Source organism: Crinia signifera, chromosome 9 (assembly GCF_055691185.1).
Source record: "Crinia signifera chromosome 9, ASM5569118v1, whole genome shotgun sequence".
In the NCBI taxonomy this organism is placed as follows: domain Eukaryota; kingdom Metazoa; phylum Chordata; class Amphibia; order Anura; family Myobatrachidae; genus Crinia; species Crinia signifera.
Genome location: NC_139225.1, coordinates 8,125,568 through 8,145,964, shown reverse-complemented (window position 1 = coordinate 8,145,964; position 20,397 = coordinate 8,125,568). Strand labels below are relative to the sequence as shown.

Genomic DNA, 20,397 nt, shown 5'->3' with positions numbered 1-20,397 from the left:
TTCACTATGCATGTACTAGCGTAATGCTTCAGCCCTATGTCCCTACTGTCACTCTCCCCCATCCCCCGCTGTCACTCTCCCCCATCCCCCACTGTCACTCTCCCCGCTGTCACTCTCCCCCATCATCCACTGTCACTCTCCTTGCTTTCACTCTCCCCCATCCTCCACTGTCACTCTCCCTGCTATCACTCTCCCCCCATCCCCCACTGTCACTCTCCTCGATATCACTCTCCCCCATCCCCCTGAGTCATACATTTGGATATATGATATAAGTCATACATTTGGATATATGATATAAGTCATACATTTGGATATATGATATAAGCATGCATGGAACACCCTCTGCCAGTCTTCATCTGATATTGAGCAGGAAAGGTCTGATTCCCACGCGGACATGGCTTTCAGCTTTGAGGGTGAATAGAGGTCTATAATGTAGTTATACCATTTACTAATTCCCCCTTTACTGTCCACTCTATTTAACAAGTCTTGAATATAATTTGGAAATGCCGCAAGTTTATGTGTGGGACGAGTGACACTGGTTAGCTACTTCCCCACTAGTGACACTTGCTTATATTGCCCCCAGTAGTGCCTCGCTCATAATACCCACAGTAGTGCCTCCCTCATAATGCCCCCAGTAGTGCCTCGCTCATAATGCCCCTAGTAGTGCCTCGCTCATAATGCCCCCAGTAGTGCCTCGCTCATAATGCCCCCAGTAGTGCCTCGCTCATAATGCCCCCAGTAGTGCCTCGCTCATAATGCCCACAGTAGTGCCTCGCTCATAATGCCCCCAGTAGTGCCTCACTCATAATTCCCCCAGTAGTGCCTTGCTTATAATGCCCCCAGTAGTGCCTCACATATATTGACCTCCATACTGCATAGACATAATGCCCCCAGTACTGCCTCACACATAATGCCATAATACCCCAGTAGTGCCTCGCTCGTAATGCCCACAGTAGTGCCTCGCTCGTAATGCCCCCAGTAGTGCCTCGCTCATAATGCCCACAGTAGTGCCTCGCTCATAATGCCCCCAGTAGTGCCTCGCTCATAATGCCCCCAGTAGTGCCTCGCTCATAATGCCCCCAGTAGTGCCTCGCTCATAATGCCCCCAGTAGTGCCTCACATATATTGACCCCCATACTGCATAGACATAATGCCCCCAGTACTGCCTCACACATAATGCCATAATGCCCCAGTAGTGCCCTGCTCGTAATGCCCTCAGTATTGCCTCAAGGTCCAAATGGCATCACCGTAAGTGTGATACTCACCAAAGGCGTTTGCACAGGGGTTCCGCACATACACGCATGCGCAGATCCCCCACCATTGTAAACGGGGCCGAATTCGGACCCATACGTATGGTCTGAATCAGCCCCATAGCTCTATTCTAAAATATAGGCTAAACTCATTGGACAGACATCTTTTGTCAACCTCATTAACTATGTTACCGATTCAGAGCTATTTGCAGCAGCCAGTGATCTGTTACGCTGCCGTCCTGCTCCTTGGAAATGCCGCCTTATGAATTAATGTGATGTACGGATGCACATCCTTTCCCACCCGTGCAAATATGTCCAAAATCCTTTGTAACAGGCTCACCATCAAATGATTTTTACGCTGGGCTCAGGTCATCGCAGGCGCCGTGTAGCCCAGGACTTACTCAGTGCTGTGATGAACACCAGGCACATCCGGGCTGCTGATGACATCACAAACCCTCCACTCACAGTATCTGGTCATCGCAGGCGCCGTGCAGCCCAGGACTTACTCAGTGCTGCGATGAACACCAGGCACATCCGGGCTGCTGATGACATCACAAACCCTCCACTCACAGTATCAGGTCATCGCAGGCGCCGTGCAGCCCAGGACTTACTCAGTGCTGCGATGAACACCAGGCACATCCGGGCTGCTGATGACATCACAAACCCTCCACTCACAGTATCTGGTCATCGCAGGCGCCGTGTAGCCCAGGACTTACTCAGTGCTGCGATGAACACCAGGCACATCCGGGCTGCTGATGACATCACAAACCCTCCACTCACAGTATCAGGTCATCGCAGGCGCTGTGCAGCCCAGGACTTACTCAGTGCTGCGATGAACACCAGGCACATCCGGGCTGCTGATGACATCACAAACCCTCCACTCACAGTATCAGGTCATCGCAGGCGCTGTGCAGCCCAGGACTTACTCAGTGCTGCGATGAACACCAGGCACATCCGGGCTGCTGATGACATCACAAACCCTCCACTCACAGTATCAGGTCATCGCAGGCGCCGTGTAGCCCAGGACTTACTCAGTGCTGCGATGAACACCAGGCACATCCGGGCTGCTGATGACATCACAAACCCTCCACTCACAGTATTCGGCACGCCTGCATTTTCCCTGTCACTCCCTACACTTTTTATTCAGCAAGCTCAGAGTTTTTCTTAGCACTCCCCAAAAAAACTGACCCCCGTTACCACCCCCACTGCATGTCAATCACCAGGCATACGCCGCCGAACAGAAAAAGTTGCGGGACATGATCACAGCCGGGCGTCACGCACGCACATTGTGGCCAATACGCATGCGCAGTTCTGAATCAGGCACAATGGCCCTTATTCTAGTTCACTCTTAGAGGCAAATTCCTTCTCAGATAGACAAAACCATGTGCACTGCAGGGGGGGCAGATGTAAAATGTGCAGAGAGAGTTAATTGGATTTGGGTGAGTCATTTTGTTTCTGTGCAGGGTAAATACTGGCTGCTTTATATTTACACTGCAATATAGATCTCACTTTGACGTAAAACCCCTCCCAAATCGAATTCTCTCTGCACAAGTTACATCTGCCCCACCTGCAGTGCACATGGTTTTGTCCATCTAAGAAGGATTTTGTCAGAAAGAGTGAACTAGAATCAGGCACAATGTTACTATGTAGATCAGGGCTGGGCAATTGCGGCCCTCCAGATGTTGAGGAACTACACATCCCAGGATGCTTTGCATTAGTTTTGCTATGTGGCCATGCTGAAACTGATGCAAGGCATGCTGGGATGTGTAGTTCCTCAACATCTGGAGGGCCGCAGTTGCCCAGCCCTGATGTAGATGGTGATATTGACAATCAGGCATCTTGGCATTCAGTTGACCCACACAGTAGGATTTATGTCGCAAGCTTAAGTCATTTTTGTTTATCCTCCAGACAGTAGTTTTAAAATAACATTCCGCTGTTTTTGTCGTACTGCATCTGGGCTTTGATGTTAAACAGAGACTGTATTATTCAAAACTGCAAAGTTGTACAAAGTTGTTCTAGAAACACGTCTTGCACTATCTGGATCTGAAGGTTTCCTGCTGGAACTTTTGCTGTCCACCGGTAGTGTAAGCTATCAGCGGCAAAGCTGTTCTCACAGCAATTGTCAAAAAAGATTCTGTTATTCTGGTCTACGGTCCCTTGAGAGTCCTTTAATGGTCCCTACTAAACTATTGCCTTCAGCAAGAAAACACTAGCTACAAGCTCCCTGCTTTTCTGTGTGCACAAATGCCATATTGTGACATTATATTTGCTCAGATTCTTTAGCTTTTTTTTCCGACTTAAAGTTACAATGTGAGGCCTTAATCACATCAATGTTTAAAAGTGTCATCTATTATATAAAGAAGTAAACTACAGATATGCTGCAAAATTGACTATTCGCAGCAAATGAAGGAGAATTAAAATTTCATTTTAAGTAATAATTTAGTATTTATGTGCAAGCGAATATGGTAGCCTGTATATTTTCTATGTCGCAGCGTGAGAATATATTAAACAAATTACCCCCCACTTTCTACAATGTTGTTTTTAAATGGAGCATTGGCAATTATTGGTATCCTAAAGGCTCCAACATTCTGTCATGGCATTTGGAGTTCTTGTCATCTGTCAGTAAATTGACTGAGAATATGTAAAACAATGGAAAAAAAGAGGGGTGAACCTGGATCAGACTAGGTGATTCAGGAACAGGTGCGCCTGACTGAGTAGTTTTTCTAAGCAGCTGCCCCGGGACAGGGTAGTTAGTCCTGTACAAAATGGTAGACAAAAAGACAAAAAGAAGGGGTTGGGTAGCGCTAATTGGAATACTGTTGATATGCAATGTTGAGCAATAAAAAGTGAAAAATAGAAGATTGGTTAGGTCTATCACAATTTAATACAATTTCTAAAATATAAAGCCAGAATAAGGCTAAAAACAATGGACAATGATAAATGTAAACGATAAAAATATCATCTCACCACACCGAACCACATGTGGGGAAGACCCTGGAAGTCCCAAATGTCCAGAGGATGTGCACAGGTAGCGCCCACTTGGTGGTGGGGATGATCCGGAATGTCCAAAAGATGGTGTTGGTACGGTCTCCAAGCTGCAATTTGGAGGGAGGGCACAGAGATGTAGATGCCAGGAGTGGCCCAAGATGGCACGAATCACCAACTCCTGTCGCCAGATGTTGTAGGCGTGGTGTCCTCAACCTCTACTATTGGTGCAGAGATATTTGTAATCCAATGGAATAAGCGGGTGGCCAGTGAAGCTGGTGTGGGACTTCCGGACAAAAAATGAGATCGTTTCCTCAGAGTGGGGAGCCAGTGAAGCTGGTGGTAAAACTTCCAGGCTGTAAATGGGATAATTTCCTCAGAGTGGTTCACCTAGGTGAGTGGTGGGGTGGGTGAGGCAGAAATCATGACCGGTTTCGCTGCTCCAGGCAGCTTTATCAAAGGATAACTGACACATGGTGCATTCTGGCTTAAATACCCTATCACATGGGTCATGTGACCAAACAAGTTAGATCAACCAATCTGTAAAAAGCGGTACTCTTTACTTAGAAGGGCGCCCATCTCGGCCATCTCGGGCATTGAATGCACTAAAAAATCAGGTGCGATGCGACAGACGAGATGCCTGAGATTTCCCATAGGGAACAATGTTAAATGTCTCAATTGACCCGATTTTCCTGTTCAATGCCTCAATTGACCCAATTTTTCCATAGGAAACAATGTTAAATGGGCCACAGAGGCCTAATAGGCACCCTGAAGTGAATAATGGCCACCCGAATTGTTAACGCCACCCCACGATCAACGTCAACCCGAAGCGTGGCGAGCGCAGCGAGCCCGCGAGGGGCGGCGGTACACGTCCTACGACCTTTTCATACCCCCACTATCCACGTCGGCGTGGAGTTGAGAATAGAAAGTGTGGCGAGCGCAGCGAGCCACCGAGCCCGAAGCGTGGCGAGCGCAGCGAGCCCCGCGAGGGGACGCGGATACCTTCACAGGTATCCGCGTCCCCTCGCGGGCTTCACAGCTGTCCGCGTACCCTCGCGGGGCTCGCTGCGCTCGCCACGCTTCGGGCTCGGTGGCTCGCTGCGCTCGCCACACTTTCTATTCTCAACTCCACGCCGACGTGGATAGTGGGGGTATGAAAAGGTCGTAGGACGCGTACCGCTGCCGCTCGCCACGCATCGGGTTGACGTTGATTGTGGGGTGGCGTTAACAATTCGGGTGGCCATTATACACTTCAGGGTGCCTATTTGGCCTCTGTGGCCCATTTAACATTGTTTCCTATGGAAAAATCGGGTCAATTGAGGCATTGAACAGGAAAATTGGGTCAATTGAGACATTTAACATTGTTCCCTATGGGAAATCTCGGGCATCTCGTCGGTTGATCGCACCCGATTTTTTAGTGCATTCAATGCCCGAGATGCCCGAGATTTTTTACTAACGATGCCCACGATCAAAATCGCCCTTCTAAGTAAAGAGTACCTAAAAAGCATATAAAACAACGCTAGAGGAGGAGGCAAATAGTGTTGGAGGCATATACATTTGAAATTGCACAATGGCTGTTTATTAAAAAGAGTGGTTGAGAGAATTAGGTAATTAGAAAAAAACGTGCAAACTGTATATTTGTCTGACACTTCCTGTGTCTTATGTGGTAGTCATAGTAACCCAGTCTGAGACGCAGCTCATTGGGTGAGACCTGAACAGTATCCGGGTTATTGCCTCAATAGTAGAGGGCTAGCTGGGTGCAGGGGGTTACTGTGTCCCCGCAAGTATAGTGTTTCCGGGTGGCGTGTAGTATCTGTTGAGAATATGTAAAACAATAAGACATTTTGGGGAGTGTCCCAAGGGCCAAAGACGGAGGACGCTCATTAGAGGTCATACAGGTGCAAAGTGGTTATTGTATGCATATAGATGTTTTTGCACTGCAAAGTGATTGGCAGGAAGTCAGCGTTTGGGGGGTGGGGGGGGGGGGTAACAAGGCGTTTATATAATTGCAATTACATGAGGCAAATTATTTCAAGGAGCAGGAAAAACAACCGCACCTGAATGACCCCTCATTGTTAGAGCTCCACATCAGAACTGGTTTAATTGATCATAGACCCATTTCCAATCCTCACGGTGCCTGGGTGTTGAAGCCACTCCGAGCTATGATGCTTTCCTCCACCAGGAATGGCGTTCCCCTTGGGCCCTCTTGTACCATCTTGAATGACCCCTTTTTGTTCGGTCCCTCGCACCTGCTCTACTTACCCATAGTAGCAACCCACTCAAGCTGGGGAGCTCTGCTTTGCACTGTTATTCTTCAGCCCTCGGCCAGCCAGTACCCCCAGTGTGACCTGCCTCAAATGCTCGGGAGTCTTTTGAGTTGCCTCTATACATGCCTGGATTTCCCACAAGGCACCTGCCTAGGCCAAGTAGGTCCCATGGGGGCCATGCCCGGGCTATCTGGTCGATATGTCGACACTGTCTAGGTGGACAGCCAATAGGCTGACCACTATTGATCAACAGGCAATAGGTCCACACGTTCAAAAATGTTGACCTGCACTAGGTATTCATTGACAAAAGATCAACACAAGCAAAAAGTCACATGCCAAAGGGTCATCTTGAGTTTTTAGTGAATTGTTTTTCAAAAATTTACTTGTTCTTACTTCACCATCCATGTCAGCATACATGTGGGCCTGTCGGCTGCCATAGTGTTTTTGTTTTGGTTCTCTGGCCAATTTTTTTTTTCTTATTGAGTCCAATTTTTTAAATAGTTTTTTTGTAATATAGGACAGTTGTGTCCACCCCTAACCTTCCACAAACAAAGTGTGCTGGCGGGGGCGGGGCAAACCGGCATGTCACTTAAGACCCCATGAGCTCCAGAAACACCTTCCTGCTGCAGCCCCTCAGGACCAATAGACTCCATTCCCCAGAGGAAGTGATGCCTCCATAATTCTACCCCAGTGGTCTCTAAGATGACTATTTGGGAAGCTCACAAACGTGTACTGCAAGGAAACCAAGAAACAAAGGGCTTGCACTTTTAGCTCCGGTTGGCGTTATTAACTTATTTTGCAAAGAAGAGCTTTTCTTTATCGGACACCCCATGAGGGAGAGGGATTGTTTCAGAATTGGACATTTCATTTGGACCGCAACAATACTAGGTGCCACTTATATTTATACTCAAATGAAAACTGTGCTATGTTTATGTCTTTAGAAATGTATACTTCAAATGTAAAACAAATCTGGAATAAGCACTCCAAATAAGCACCAGATCTTTCTCCTTGCAATTGCTTTATGGACTTGAGCCAGAGGTGGGGCCCCGGCACAATCCAGAATACAAATAAGGAAGTCACGCCAACCACTGCCAAACATAGCCATCGGGGACTCACTGGCAGTAGGTGTGACTCCCAATAACAGGCCAGGGTCACGGCCATTGGGACCCGGGATTGAGTACCCCCCTTAAAGTTGCACTAAGCTTCAAAAGTGATAAAATGGAGAGTGATAAACAACCAACCAATCAACTCCTGCCTGACATTTTTCAAACACCGTCTGTGACATGACAGGTAAGAGCTGATTGGCTGGCTGTTTATCACTCTCCATTTTATCACTCTTGAAGCTTAGTGGATCTGACCCTGTCTTCTGAACATTTCAATACATACATGGATGGGTGAAAGTCATTCCTTCAGATCTATAGAACAGCTATCAATATCTATTATGAATTTTAGGTTAGAGGTATAAGCAGAATATACCGTAATCTCCTTTAATTGTCCTTTTGATATTGAGCTATTCCCAAACATGCAGAAGTAGTTCTTGCTCCTTATTAACCACTACAAAAAGCCATTGCAATTTTCCTATTCAGAAATCAAGTCATTAACACGTCACATTTCCCTCTAATAATTCCAGCTATTCCATAGCACTCCTGTAACACGTTATCCACATTGCATTATCACCTTTGCATTGCACATAACCCAGGCATGTGAATAAGAATCCTAAATGCATCTTGTCTATTTTCAATGACATATCGCAGAAACCTCACATTGATCCTTCTGTAGAGACTGCAAATTGCATTTCAAGAATCCAGCTATTGTTAAGCCACTTTTGTGTACTGTGTGTCATGGCTCTTACATCACTGAATAAAGGACGGTACACACATTCAAGGACACACGGTTTATTTGGCAGCTGGTAAGTAGGTGTCCATATTTTCTACAGGGCATGTGACCTACTTTTTCTGAACTTCTACAGATATCAATGAAACTTTTTGTAGTGAGTGACAAAGTAGCACGTAAAGCAGGGCCTGTTTCAGAGATTCGCAGCTACAGAATTATACGTAGCGTCTGTACGAACATGTACAAATTACGCCTGGATTTGAATTGAGATTTGCAAATCTCAGCGACTGCATTCAAAGCATACTTGCCTACTTTTGAAAACTAGTTTCAGAGAGATTATAGATGGTAGTAGAATTTTACAATAGTAAGGGTTAGTGCATATGGGCGCTTAAGTGATAAATCATTTAGATATAATTGTACATACAAACTGAAAATCCGACTGTCAGTCTGCGGTTTGGTAGAATATGATATCAAGAATTTAACCTGATAAGACACAAACCATGGCAAAACATGTGCAATAAGTTAAAAAAAAATATAACAATTTATTGGTCTCACAGGACACTTACAAACAAACAGGATAAAAAGCGGTACTTGTTTCCTAGAACGGCCACAATCACGGGCATCCTGTACCTTAAAGTTAAGGTACACGATGCCCGCGATGGACCCGATTTCCTTTGAAATCAGGTCCATTTTGCCGGCAAAGGCAAAATCGGGGGCATCGCGTCGGTCGCGATCATTAACATGGCCCCCGACGCGATGCCCGCGATTTTGCCATAGGCTTCAATGTTAAAATATTTTTAACATTGAAATCGGGAGCATCGCGTCGGTCTTGTGCCATTATAATGGCACAAGATGAGATGGACTTGATTAAGTCCATCTCACATAGAAAACAATGTGAAATGGGCCAATATGACCCATTTCACATTGTATATGGCCCCGTCGTCACCCCACGATTGACGCCAACCCGAAGCGCGGTGAGCGCAGCGAGCCCGCGAGGGGCGGCGGTGTGCGTCCTCCGACCTTTTCATACCCCTACTATCCACGTCGGCGTGGAGTTGAGAATATAAAGTGTGGTGAGTGCAGCGAGCCACCGAGCCCGCAGCGTGGCGAGCGCAGCGAGCCCCGCGAGGGGACGCGTATAACTTCACAGGTATACGCGTCCCCTCGCCACGCTTCGGGCTCGGTGGCTCGCTGCGCTCGCCACACTTTATATTCTCAACTCCATGCCGACGTGGATAGTAGGGGTATGAAAAGGTCGGAGGACGCGCACCGCCGCCCCTCGTGGGCTTGCTGCGCTCGCCACGCTTCGGGTTGGCGTCAATCGTGGGGTGGCGTTGAGGGGGTAAAATTGGGGGCCTGGGGAATACTTTACATTGAATCCAATGTAAAATAGGGTCCCAGGGACCCTATTCACAATTGATTCAATGTAAAAATCGGGTCGATTGCGTCGGTCGCATCGCATGCGATTTGGTCGCATGCGATGCGACCGACGCGATTTTTCCGACACGATCACCCCAATGCAAATCGGTGTGGCCGTGCTAGGAAACAAGTACCTAAAAGCATATAACCACCGACTGTGGTAAAAGTTCCTTAGACACCAGGTTGTTACCGGATGTTCTTGATATCATATTCTACCAAACCGCAGACAGACAGTCGGATTTCCAGTTTGTATGTACAATTATATCTAAATGATTTATCACTTAAGGGCCCATATGCACTAACCCCTACTATTGTATCTACACTGTTTTAAGGCCTGTGGTGAAGGTCTTGGGCTGCACTGCTGTAGTATCAGCGCCATCTTCGAACCAAACCCAATATTCTATGGTAGTAGAATTTTGCAAAGCACCCCATTGAGGGGTCGTGTCATGCTCCACCCAAAGGGTGTGGCTAGTTCCATATATGGAGAGATTGTGAATAGAGATTGTGAATGTGGCACCTAGAAGCGTGGGTGTGTGCTGCTATATCTGAGAGGAATCTTTTAAAATGACTTATATACAAATGTAGATGAGCCCCAAAGCAGTTAGTAAGAGATACTATACTTGGTAAAGTGCTGGGAAATGGTGCAGATGATTCAATGTAAATGTATCTATCTCTCATTCCTTTTTTCTCCAAAATGTAACAGTGTAATGTGGGCTAGGTGACATGAGGGAGATTGCTAGATTAATGAGGCATAGCGGGAGATTGCTGCTATGTCAGGGAGTCTCCTGCAGAATGCAGGAGGGGAGGTTACTATGGTGTAACAGTGTAATGTGGGCTAGGTGACATGAGGGAGATTGCTAGACTAATGAGGGAGAGAGGGAGATTCCTGCTATGTCAGGGAGTCTCCTGCAGAATGCAGGAGGGGAGGTTACTATGGTGTAACAGTGTAATGTGGGCTAGGTGACATGAGGGAGATTGCTAGACTAATGAGGGAGGGAGGGAGATTGCTGCTATTTCAGGGAGTCTCCTGCAGAATGCAGGAGGGGAGGTAACTATGATGTAACAGTGTAATGTGGGCTAGGTGACATGAGGGAGATTACTAGACTAATGAGGGAGAGAGGGAGATTGCTGCTATGTCAGGGAGTCTCCTGCAGAATGCAGGAGGGGAGGTTACTATGGTGTAACAGTGTAATGTGGGCTAGGTAACATGAGGGAGATTGCTAGACTAATGAGGGAGAGAGGGAGATTGCTGCTATGTCAGGGAGTCTCCTGCAGAATGCAGGAGGGGAGGTAACTATGATGTAACAGTGTAATGTGGGCTAGGTGACATGAGGGAGATTACTAGACTAATGAGGGAGAGAGGGAGATTGCTGCTATGTCAGGGAGTCTCCTGCAGAATGCAGGAGGGGAGGTTACTATGGTGTAACAGTGTAATGTGGGCTAGGTAACATGAGGGAGATTGCTAGACTAATGAGGGAGAGAGGGAGATTGCTGCTATTTCAGGGAGTCTCCTGCAGAATGCAGGGGGGGGGGTAACTATGATGTAACAGTGTAATGTGGGCTAGGTGACATGAGGGAGATTGCTAGACTAATGAGGGAGAGAGGGAGATTGCTGCTATGTCAGGGAGTCTCCTGCAGAATGCAGGAGGGGAGGTTACTATGGTGTAACAGTGTAATGTGGGCTAGGTGACATGAGGGAGATTGCTAGACTAATGAGGGAGAGAGGGAGATTCCTGCTATGTCAGGGAGTCTCCTGCAGAATGCAGGAGGGGAGGTTACTATGGTGTAACAGTGTAATGTGGGCTAGGTGACATGAGGGAGATTGCTAGACTAATGAGGGAGGGAGGGAGATTGCTGCTATTTCAGGGAGTCTCCTGCAGAATGCAGGAGGGGAGGTAACTATGATGTAACAGTGTAATGGGGGCTAGGTGACATGAGGGAGATTACTAGACTAATGAGGGAGAGAGGGAGATTGCTGCTATGTCAGGGAGTCTCCTGCAGAATGCAGGAGGGGAGGTTACTATGGTGTAACAGTGTAATGTGGGCTAGGTAACATGAGGGAGATTGCTAGACTAATGAGGGAGAGAGGGAGATTGCTGCTATGTCAGGGAGTCTCCTGCAGAATGCAGGAGGGGAGGTAACTATGATGTAACAGTGTAATGTGGGCTAGGTGACATGAGGGAGATTACTAGACTAATGAGGGAGAGAGGGAGATTGCTGCTATGTCAGGGAGTCTCCTGCAGAATGCAGGAGGGGAGGTTACTATGGTGTAACAGTGTAATGTGGGCTAGGTGACATGAGGGAGATTACTAGACTAATGAGGGAGAGAGGGAGATTGCTGCTATGTCAGGGAGTCTCCTGCAGAATGCAAGAGGGGAGGTAACTATGGTGTAACAGTGTAATGTGGGCTAGGTGACATGAGGGAGATTGCTAGACTAATGAGGGAGAGAGGGAGATTGCTGCTATTTCAGGGAGTCTCCTGCAGAATGCAGGGGGGGGTAACTATGATGTAACAGTGTAATGTGGGCTAGGTGACATGAGGGAGATTGCTAGACTAATGAGGGAGAGAGGGAGATTGCTGCTATTTCAGGGAGTCTCCTGCAGAATGCAGGAGGGGAGGGAACTATGATTCAGAGATGCAGCAATGTTGCAGAATAGTTGATTATTGAAGTTCTGAATAGCCCTATAGTCACACAGCGTGGCTGCAGGACGTAAGACGCCAGAGGACTGCGTACGGGATTGCAGTTACTGATTCAAACACATCCCGTAATGGTTGGACGGCTGTTTGAAATTGGTGCCTTTTTGGCCTCCAATGGAAAACTCTGCCAGCTGTGTTCAAAAGCTGGCACCATTCAGATTCAGGAGCCAATCACGGCTACCGAATCAGCAGCCAATAGGAAATGTCCGGGTGAGCTAATTAATGCTCGCCGCACCATACTCGGCCCCAGTGGCTGACACCAGATGTCGCCAGGAGGTGGCAGAGGAAGGCCTGCAGGTGTATAGGTGTGTGTGTGTGTGTGTGTGTGTGGGGGGGGCAGTATTGTGATTCCCCCATAGCAAGGAGTTTCCCGTGGACGGTTGGGGTAAGAGGTGGACAGGATGTGCGGTTGTCACCTCTCCAGTCCCCAAGTAGATAACGGGAACATTTAGAGTGTGTACGAGCTGGCTAGCTCTAGGTAGGGAGGTGTAATCGGCAGCAGTTTAAAGGGTGGTTCAGTCACTTTTTCTTGTACCGTAATTCTTATTGTGTGTATTGTTTTCCGTGCAGGGCACCCTTTGATGTAGTACTGTTAGATTGTGTCATAATAGAAGGTGGGCAGGGTTGTGTATATATGAAAACAATGGGTGTAGGAGGGGAAATGCAGCCCGATGAAGTCCTCCTGATCAAGTTGGAGAAGTCGGCTATGATACAGCTGGAGAACCTCTGGAGACGCACTCATTTACATCTACAGCTTGGGTCTTTTTCAAAACATGTTTTGCCTTGAATATTAGAATATTTCCAAAAAATTGAGAATTTTATCCAGCGCTGTTTCTATAATGAACAATAATACAGGGGAAAAAAAAAGATTTTTACAGTTTTAATATCAGCATTAAAAAACAGAAATACACATAACACATAAATCACTAACAATACAAATTATCAAAATTGAGGTGCATAAATATTAGACCACTGAAAAATTAATCTGGACTGGAAAGACTGGATCGGAATAAGGTAGATTTTGTGAATTAGTAACTGTCCCACTTCACATGCAAATATATAGATGGTATGGCAATCATACAGCTTCAAACAGTTATATGACTTGTGTGGGCTGTTTGTTACCCAATGCTGCTCGAGGACTTGAATCCCTTGGGATCGTGCTGCAGCAATTGTGTCCTCAGTTGTATACGGCCATGTGGTATAGTTTTTTTCACTGTAGGTGTATGGAAGATATGCCAATCAGCACTTGTGGAGCAATTTCAATGCCCAATCTGGGCTAATATTTACCCGACGTCGCTCGAGGAATTGATTCCAGTGGAATTATGGTACAGCACTGATGTTCTCAGATATATACGGCTTGGTGGAAGAAGGAGGAAGATCTAATTGTATTCCCAATCGGGTGCAGGGAGCCAACAGAGAGGCCAATGTGCTCAGAGATAGTGAGTAGGTGGAAACGGCCAAGTGTAGTGGTTGTCCAGAAGATGTAGGTTATACAGACTGGATATCTTTGGTACAACCTACATCTGGACAACCACTACACTTGGCCGTTTCCACCTACTCACTATCTCTGAGCACATTGGCCTCTCTGTTGGCTCCCTGCACCCGATTGGGAATACAATTAGATCTTCCTCCTTCTTCCACCAAGCGGTATATATCTGAGATACTTCTATACAGCCCACCAATAACTCACGGCCCCTTGGGGCGATAACTCACCTCAAGAATAGGCCCTAAAACTGATCTCAGATGGTATGTAAACAATTGTGTAGGCATAGGCGTGCGCAGCACATTTTATTAGGGGGTGCACTGTCAAAGCGGTGTGCCTAGCACCACCTATTGGGCATGTCTAACACCGCTATTGGGTCTGTCTAACACCGCCAATCAGGCGTGCACTCACTACAATATAAAACATCTCTCAGCCACACCATAATCCTGCCTATTTCAGTTTAATCTTCTAATTACTCTGTGTAACAGTACATGCAAATAAAGTCAAAATCATATCTGGATGACACAGATATGTAGTGATATGGGTGACGCAGTTATGTAGTGATATGACAATGGTGTAATACAATTAATAATGCAAAAAACACATAATGGATTGATGGCCGCTTATTTTAATGGAATACAGGTCTAAAAAGCAAAAGTCTTTGGTAAAAGGTATTGCTGGTATTATTAGCAGCAATAAGTGTGGGTGGGGGCACAGCATTAGGGGGTGCCTGTGCACCCTTACCACTCAATGTGCGCACGCCTATGTGTGTAGGTGTAAAAAGAAAATTGTGTAGAAATGTTTGACATGGATATTATAGTAGATTTATGGGGGGGGGGGGGGTATTCCATATTGGCTAATTCGACTGACGGTATTCAATCTTCCGACTGTCAGAAACATTCTGGCAGACAGAAAGCCCATGGAATGGCCGAAAATGGCCAAAAATTGTCAAACGGCCATGTTTTTGTCTATGAAGATTTGACTTTAAAAAAAAGTCAAATCTACATGGGCTTCAATTTGTCCATAAACGGCCGCATTGAATAGGTGTGTATCGATATATCCGACTGTTGGAAATATCGGCAGACATTGGGAAATATATATATATTTTAAAGCATTTGATAAAAAAACAAACTGCTCTCTATATGATGTTGTGATGTGGGGAAATGTTTGAGATCCGCTTTTTCTATGGTAAATTGGATCACGCTGAGCGTTTTTAAATTTCTCATTCAAGGAATGAATTGCTATAGTGTAGAAGTATTTTAATTGTTTTTATAGCGTGAGATGGTAGATTTGGTGTTTGTTTTTTTTCTTGTTTTTTTAAACATAATCTGCCTGGGGGCAGATGTTAAGTAAGATTCCTCAATACATCTCTGCTGGATCTGTGGGAATAGAAGAAGGTTAAAGGAACGGTGTATTTCTAACTCTGTATCCCACAGAGGGCTCTGGTGCAATCCTAATTTCCCAGGCTCCTGACTATCACAGGGGGCTGTGGGATTGTAGAGCTAGCATGTAGCAGTCATTTCTGTAGCAAGATAGACATGTCTAGCGTGTCGCCACAGAAAGAGGTTTGCAAAGGAATTGCCCTGAGCTGGCATGTGGCAAGGAGCATGCTGGACTATAATTAGAGGAAGAAGCTTCCGTTATTGGCCCTGCGCTGAGGTTCCTCCCTAGGTGATAACACTCAGAGCACCTTGAACACTGCCTTCAGCGTTCCAAGGCTTCAGCCCACATGTTGTATGCCAACACAATCAATCCTCTCCCCAAGAAATCTATTAAAAGTGACAAAAGGACAGCAGCAAAGAGGGGAGAAGGCAGAGGGAACACAGCTGCTCCTGTGATGTATTTTGTATACGAATCCGCTACCTACAGTGTTTGACTGTACATTGCTGTTATATGTATTGGCGCTCTGGGAGTGCATTACACTTATTTTAGCCTTATCTGCCTCATACATAAACCCAGTGTCATCTTTAAGAATTTTTGAAATGTACAATATCAGCAGTATCAGCAGTAGAAAGAAAGAAATAAGTAATAATGCCACTGTATAGGTCATTGGTACAACCTCATCTAGAGTACTGTGTTCAGTTCTGGAGGCCATATCTCCAGAAGGATATAAATACATTAGAGACTGTACAAAGAAGGGAAACTAATATGGTGCATGGCCTACATCACAAAACGTACCAGGAAAGACTAAAAGATCTTAATAATATGTATAGTTTAGAGCAGAGAAGGGAAAGGGGGGACATGATAGAAACATGATAGAAACTTTCACATATATCATGTATCATATTACCAAGGTACAGGTGGGAGACATTCTTCACAGGAAGAGGAGTAACAGAACACGAGGACATGCACTGACACTAGAGGGAGGAAGGTGCAGGTGGGAGACATTCTTCACAGGAAGAGGAGCAGCAGAACACGAGGACATGTACTGGCACTCGAGGGAGGAAGGTACAGGTGGGAGACATTCTTCACAGGAAGAGGAGCAACAGAACACGAGGACATGCACTGACACTAGAGGGAGGAAGGTGCAGGTGGGAGACATTCTTGACGGGAAGAGGAGCAGCAGAACACGAGGACATGCACTGACACTAGAGGGAGGAAGGTACAGGTGGGAGACATTCTTCACAGGAAGAGGAGCAGCAGAACACGAGGACATGTACTGGCACTCGAGGGAGGAAGGTACAGGTGGGAGACATTCTTCACAGGAAGAGGAGCAACAGAACACGAGGACATGCACTGACACTAGAGGGAGGAAGGTGCAGGTGGGAGACATTCTTGACGGGAAGAGGAGCAGCAGAACACGAGGACATGCACTGACACTAGAGGGAGGAAGGTACAGGTGGGAGACATTCTTCACAGGAAGAGGAGCAGCAGAACACAAGGACATGCACTGAAACTAGAGGGAGGAAGGTACAGGTGGGAGACATTCTTCACAGGAAGAGGAGCAGCAGAACACGAGGACATGCACTGACACTAGAGGGAGGAAGGTACAGGTGGGAGACATTCTTCACAGGAAGAGGAGCAGCAGAACACGAGGACATGCACTGACACTAGAGGGAGGAAGGGGCAGGTGGGAGACATTCTTCACAGGAAGAGGAGAAGCAGAACACGAGGACATGCACTGACACTAGAGGGAGGAAGGTGCAGGTGGGAGACATTCTACACAGGAAGAGGAGCAGCAGAACACGAGGACATGCACTGACACTAGGGGGAGGAAGGTACAGGTGGGAGACATTCTTCACGGGAAGAGGAGCAGCAGAACACGAAGACATGCACTGACACTAGAGGGAGGAAGGTACAGGTGGGAGACATTCTTCACGGGAAGAGGAGCAGCAGAACACGAGGACATGCACTGACACTAGGGGGAGAAAGGTACAGGTGGGAGACATTCTTCACAGGAAGAGGAGCAGCAGAACACGAAGACATGCACTGACACTAGAGGGAGGAAGGTACAGGTGGGAGACATTCTTCACGGGAAGAGGAGCAGCAGAACACGAGGACATGCACTGACACTAGAGGGAGGAAGGTACAGGTGGGAGACATTCTTCACGGGAAGAGGAGCAACAGAACACGAGGACATGCCCTGACACTAGAGGGAGGAAGTTACAGGTGGAAGATATTAGTCACAGGAAGAGGAGCAGCAGAACACGAGGACATGCACTGACACTAGAGGGAGGAAGATTCAGGGGAAATGTGAGGAAGAATTACTTCACAGAAAGAGTAGTAGATAAGTGGAATAGCCTCCCATCAGAGGTGGTAGAGGCAAATACAGTAGTACAATTTAAACATGCTTGGGATAGGCATATTGTTATCCTTACAAAAAAAATAAGGATCAAATATGGTTTGAGGTAACATGTTTAAAAAAGGGTCAGTCTAGATCGGCCAAGTGGTTCTTATCTGCCGTCACATTCTATGTTTCTATGTTTACAACATAACCTTACGTAGTATTCTGGCCAAAGGGGATTTAGTAACCCACTGAACTACTATCAATAGGTTTACAGCAGTGGCTTCCAAATTTGTAATCACCACCCCTTAGTGAATCTGGATATTTTTCACAGCACCCTTTAGCCAACAAACTGCTACTGATACATTTTAGAAAATGATTCATTATACAAATTGGGCTACCACCTTTAGGTACAGTTATGTGGTGGTAGAGGGGGTTCTGCTTTGGTTTGGCTCATGTATTTTGTTGGTGGCCACCAGAACTGTTTTTGCCTTTTACATTGACCGTAAATAATTTGACTTGGTTTTGGGTCTCCAATCCATGGCGTCCAGTTTGGGAACCGCTGGGTTACAGTATTAGACATCTGTATGCAGTGGCTTAGCTACAGAGCGTGCAACTGCAATGTGGACCAGCAAGCAATCCCCCTGCAGTTTTTTTTTTTTTTTTTTAATCTTTATTATACATATATTTTTTTTTTTAGCAAAATACATCAGATATGGTGGTTTCTTTACATATCTGCACAATACAACAAAAGACATACAATATATTGACAAAGGACATCGTTATCTCTCACATAACACATAAAACATTTAATCTTACATTCACCTTTTATACCTAGATAAAGTTATCTCTCACCTAACTATTATCTAGCATTCTCTCTACTTGCTTACATACTTTATAGTTATGCCACGCCGGTTCAGAGTTTAATATCTTTCTAGGGGGTTGTATGGTTTGCTTCCTTTTTTTTGTTTCCAAACCTCCCATTTTTTACTTAGTTTTATATTTTCTATAACCTCGTTTAGCTCCATTCTGAAGGCATAATTTATCTTCGCCTTTATCATTGATATAGGAGGTAATCTATCCTGTCTCCAGTATTGGGCTATTGCTGTTTTTGTCGCCAAGAAGACTTGGTTTAGGAAGTATGCGTTTGTTTGCTTCGTAGGTTTTAAACTAACGTGGAGCAGTACCCTCTCGGGTGTTAAGACCACCTCCTCTCCTGTTACCTGTGTAACCAGTCTTTCTATATCCCTCCATATTTCTTTTACTTTATTGCATTTCCAGAAAATATGCATTAGATCTGCACTCCCTTCTCCACATCTCCAGCAGATGTTTATTTGGGCCGGGCACATTTTGCTTATTCGCTCTGGGGTATAATAGGACCTGTTCAATAGTTTCATGTATCTTTCTATATGTGATACTGATCTAGTCATTTTATGGACTGTTGAAAATGTCTTCTCCCATTGCTCTTCTCCTATCTCTAGGCCTAGATCTCTTTCCCATTTAAGCTGTCCTATCGTCTTCTCTTCTATCGTGCTATTTATCAAGTTGTTATACCAGAAGGTGATTCCCCCTATCTGTTGTCCTCCCCTCATTCTATTAATTACATTGTTGGGAAACTGATTCGCTTCATCTTTTCTCATTTGATATTTATTTACCCAGCTTCTTATTTGAAGGTATTTAAAAAAATCTGCTGTCGGTATCCCATATTTTTGTTGTAGCTGTTCGAATGAGTTTAGTCCCTGTTCTCCCATTATGTTTTCTAGCGTTTTTATTCCTCTAGCTATCCACGTATCTAGTTTGAGGTCTGGGATCAGTTTCATAACTGTTTGGATTTCTATATAGTTGAACAGTATTTTAGTTTTTTTTTGCATATTCAAGAATATGTCCCAAACTTTAAAAGTATCTTTAATTGATCTAGGGCTGTTTTTAGGTAATGTTCTCATATTTGGTGGCATCCATATAAGGTCTTTTATCTCTAGCTCTTTCATGATTCCTTCTTCCACCTTCACCCATGGTCTCTCCTCTCCTCTTTTTATTCCCTCTGGGATCTGGTTCAGGATGCATGCATATTGGTACATTTGTAGATCTGGGAGGAGTAGCCCCCTGCAGTTTTTAATATATAGTTACAGTTATCTTTCTAGTCGGGAGTGAGGCGTGGTACGAAGCTGCCGACAATATATCCCTGGAGCCAGTGGTGCACCAACTTATACAGCTACCCAGTGTGGGAGAGTGTAGTGTGCGTGGCTGTGCTATAAAGAAATAAAGGTACTTGTTTCCTAGCACGGCCACACCGATCATGATCGTGGGCATCGTTAGTAAAAATCGGGGGCATCGCGGGCATCGCATGCACTAAAAAAATCGTGTGCGATGGTACCGACGCGATGCCCGAGATTTCCCATAGGGAACAATGTTAAATGCCTCAATTTACCCAAATCATCATAGGGAACAATGGTAAATGGTCCAGAACCCCCCAAAAACACCCCTGAACAGTGAAATGGCCCCCCAAAATTAGTTTACGCCACCCCACGATCAACGTGAACCCGAAGCGTGGCGAGCGCAGCGAGGCCGCGAGGGGCGGCGGTACGCGTCCTCCGACCTTTTCATACCCCCACTATCCATATCGGCGTGGAGTTGAGAATAGAATAGTGTGGCTAGCGCAGCGAGCCACCGAGCCCGAAGTGTGGCGAGCGCAGCGAGCCCCGCGAGGGGACGCGGATACCTGTGAAGCCCGCGTTTAC

The 20,397-nt window shown here is 46.0% G+C and overlaps 1 long non-coding RNA gene across 1 annotated transcript in view; it reads right to left on the bottom strand.

Annotated features, from left to right (window-relative positions):
* Positions 1-10,033: 10,033 nt before the first annotated feature.
* LOC146037086 (uncharacterized) overlaps positions 10,034-20,397 on the bottom strand; it is a 46,108-nt gene continuing 35,744 nt past the window's right edge. Inside the window, exon 4 of the long non-coding RNA XR_014460984.1 lies at positions 10,034-13,286. This is a non-coding gene — a long non-coding RNA (uncharacterized LOC146037086). The remainder of the gene's footprint in view (positions 13,287-20,397) is intronic.